The 3,886-nt window shown below is 54.0% G+C and overlaps 1 pseudogene; it reads left to right on the top strand.

Moving 5' to 3' along the window:
* The first annotated feature begins 363 nt into the window (after window positions 1-363).
* On the top strand, window positions 364-2,003 carry LOC111549854 (annotated as a pseudogene).
* Window positions 2,004-3,886: the final 1,883 nt, after the last annotated feature.

The following is a 3,886-nucleotide window of genomic DNA, read 5'->3' as shown; positions in this document are numbered from 1 at the left end:
TTATTACCCTCTCTTCATTTTTTTAGATGAGAAAACTAAGGCATAGAAAGATTAGCAACTTGTCCCAGGACAAGTGTCAAGTCCAGGTCTTGAACCCAGGCAACATAGTGCTGTGGTTACCACACATGCTTTGGAATCAGACAGGGCCAAGTTCGAAGTCCTCTTTCACCTGGATGTCCTTGGGCATGTCACACTCTGAGTCTCCGTTTTCTCATGCATCACATGAAGGGGATACAGTCTAACTCAAAGGGTTGTTAAAACTGAAAGATAATCTTAGGTAAAGAATTTAGCGCGCTGTCCACCGCCGCTGCCTGAGCCGACTTCGCGCCGACCGCCGCTGCCGCCGTCTAATTCTTGGTCCAGAGCCTGGACGTGGTCTGTGGCCCCAAGGCCATCGAGGCTCAGTACGAGTACCAGACGACGCGCGTCAGCAGCGAGGGCGGCGTCCTCAAGGTGCACCTCAAGTCCACGCGCTTCACCTTCCGGACCTCCCGGCCGGCAGGTGCCCAGGCTAGGGGTCATGCTTGTCGGCTGAGGTGGGAACAACGGCTCCACGCTCACCGCCGCGGTGCTGGCCAACCTACTGCGTCTGTCCTGGCCCACACGCAGGGGTCGCAAGGAGGTCAACTACTACAGTTCGCTGTCTCAGGCGGGCACCATGAGCCCGGGCCTGGACGCCAAGGGTCAGGAGGAGTTCGCGCCCTTCCGCGGCTGCTGCCCATGGTGGCACCCAACGACCTCGTGTTCGATGGCTGGGACATCTCGTCGCTGAACCTGGTAGAGGCGATGCGGCTTGCGAAGCTGCCGGATTGGGGACTGCAGCAGCAACTGCGGCCGCACATGTAGGCCCTGCAGCCCCGGCCTTCGGTATACATCCCAGAGTTCATCGCGGCCAACCAGAGCGCGCGCGCGCGCGGACCGCCTCATCCCGGGCACGCGCGCGCAGCGGCCGGAGCAGATCCGCAGAGACATTCGAGACTTCCGGTCTAGCTCAGGGCTGGACAAAGTCATCGCGCTGTGAACGGCCAAAACGGAGTGCTTCTTTCTGTGAGGTGGTCCCAGGTACACGGCCGAGAACCTGCTGCGCACCATCGAGCTTGGCCTGGAGGTGTCGCCCTGCACGCTCTTTGCCGTGGCCAGCATCCTGGAGGGCTGTGCCTTCCTCAGTGGGTCCCCACAGAACGGCCCTGGTGCCCGGAGCCCTTAAGCTCGCGTGGCAGGCCGGGCTTACGTGGGCGGAGATGACTTCAAGTCAGGCCAGACCAAAGTCAATTCCGTGCTCGTGGACTTCCTCATCGGCTCCGGCCTCAAGACCAAGTCGACTGTGAATTATAACCACCTGCGGAACAAAAACCAGAAGAACCTGTCGGCACCATCGCGGTTCCCTCTGAGGAGGTGTCCAAGAGCAACGTGGTGGACGACACGGTGCAAAGACACCCAGTGCTGTACGCGCCCGGCTAGGAGCCTGACCCCTGCGTGGTCATCAAGTACATGCCGTATGCGGGCGACCCCAAGCGTGCGCTGGATGAGTCTACCTTGGAGCTGATACTGGGCGGAACCAACACGCTGTTGCTGCACAACATGTGGGAGGACTTGCTGCTGGCCGCCCCTGTCATGCTGGACCTGGCGCTGCTGACCGAGCTGTGCCACTGCGTGAGCTTCTGCACTGATGACAACACCGAGCCACAGACCTTTCACACCATGCTGTCCCTGCTTAGCTTCCTCTTCAAGGCACCGCTGGTAATGTGATCAGTGCGCTTTTCCGCCAGCGCAGCTGCATCGAGAACATCCTCAGGGCCTGTGTGGGGCTCCCGCCACAGAACCACGTGGTCCAGGTGCACACGATGGAACTCCCGGTGCCTGGCCTCAAGCGAGTCGGACCCGTGGCTGCCACCTGCCCTGTGTCAAACAAGAAAGGACCGGTACCCGCCGCCACCAGTGGCTGCACGGGTGATACCAATGGACACCCGCAAGTGGAGGAACCCCAGATGCACACCACCTGAGGCCCTGGTCACACAACTTCTCGGCCTTTCCCCGCTGCCCCCCAGGACCCAACCTTTCCAGGCGCCCACAAAAACAATAAAGCCAGTGCCACTCTCAGAAAAAAGAAGAAAATTTAGCGCTTTGCGGTCGGGTGCGGCAGCTCACGCCTGTAATCCCAGCACTTTGGGAGGCCGAGGCAGGCAGATCACTTGAGGTCAGCAGTTCGAGACCAGCCTGGCCAAAATGATGAAACCCCGTCTCTACTAAAAATGCAAAATTTATCCGGGCATGGTGGCCCATGCCTGTAATCCCAGCTACTTGGGAGGCAGAGGCAGGAGAATCGCTTGAACCCGGGAGGTGGAGGTTGGAGTGAACCGAGATCATGCCACTGCACTCCAGCCTGGGCAACAGAGCAAGACTCTGTCTCAAAAAAAAAAAAAAATCTTTATGCTCATGTTCATTAATTCATTCAACACATGTGAATTTATCATCTACCACTAGGTAGGAAGGATGCGATGGTGAATAAGCAGACACAGCCCCATCTCATACAGCTAATAGCCTATCATTAGAATAAATAAATTTGATAAAGAATGTAGATAAAGCACATGGAATGCCAACTTAACATAGTCTTGGGGAAGTCAGGGAAGGCTTCCTGGAGGAAGGGATGTTTAATCTGAGTTTATCCAGTGAGGGAAATGTGAAGGTGGGAGAGGTTTCTTTGTAGTTGCTTTTGGGTGTGATTTTGGTTTTATAAATCAGATACACTTGCATGAGAATTGGAAGGCACATGCATGGTGCCATGAGTAGTATATCATTGCTGGTTTTTCTGGAACATGTTTCATTGTCTGGGTACCAGCTTCTTGGGTATGAGAGGCAGGGTGGGGCTCATCTATTTTTTGTTGGATTGGATCTCTCAGGTGTGGTGTGGCTCTAAATCTAATACTCAGAGTGCTAACAGCTGAAGAGGTGTGTTCCTGAAGCCAGCAGCTTCAGCAGTCCTGCCTTCCTAGCAGTTGCAGTGTCCCTGGTAGGCTGGTCCTGGGACCTGGTCTAGAGCCCGCTGCTCCAGCCTTTCCAGTGATATTTGTAAATTCTTTTTTTTTGGAAATGGAGTCTCATTCTGTCGCCCAGGCTGCAGTGCAGTGGCGCAATCTCAGCTCACTGCAATGTCTGCCTCCCCAATTCAAGAGATTCTCCTGCCTCAGCCTCCTGAGTAGTTGGGACTACAGGTGCCAGCACTATGCCCAGCTAATTTTTGTATTTTTAGTGGAGATGGGGTTTCACCATGTTGACTAGGGTGGTCTGGAAATCCTGGCCTCAAGTGATCCGCTGGCCTTGGCCTCCCAAAGTGCTGGGATTACAGGCATAAGCCACCATGCCCACCTGTTTGTAAATTCTTAATTTCCTATTTGAAATCCCTTTCTGCTTAAAATAATTGGAGTGGTTTCTATTTCCTGCGACTGACTCTTCCTTATACTACTGAGGTACAAGTAGATTCATTTATTTAGTTATTTTCTGAGCACCTAGAATGTAGCAGGCACTAGTTTTTGGCTCTGAAAATATAACAATGAACAAGGCCAAGGTCCTGCACCTTTGTCTTATTATCATGGCAGTTACATTCTCTATCAGAGCTATCCAATACGAACAGAATGTGAGTTACATGTGTGTTTTAAACATTTTAGTATCTGGCCGGGTGTGGTGGCTCATGCCTGTAATCCCAGCACTTTGGGAGGCTGAGGTGGGCGGATCACCTGAGGTCAGGAGTTCGAGACCGGCCTGGCCAAATGGCGAAACCCTGTCTCTACTAAAAATACAAAAATTAGCCGAGCATGGTGGCAGGTGCCTGTAATCCCAGCTACTCAGGAGGCTGAGGCAGAAGAATTTCTTGAACCCAGGAGGCAGA

This window comes from Piliocolobus tephrosceles, chromosome 3 (genome assembly GCF_002776525.5).
Source record: "Piliocolobus tephrosceles isolate RC106 chromosome 3, ASM277652v3, whole genome shotgun sequence".
Classification (NCBI taxonomy): Eukaryota; Metazoa; Chordata; class Mammalia; order Primates; family Cercopithecidae; genus Piliocolobus; species Piliocolobus tephrosceles.
Note: the sequence above shows the minus strand (reverse complement) of the source record. Positions and strands in the feature narration are given on the sequence as shown.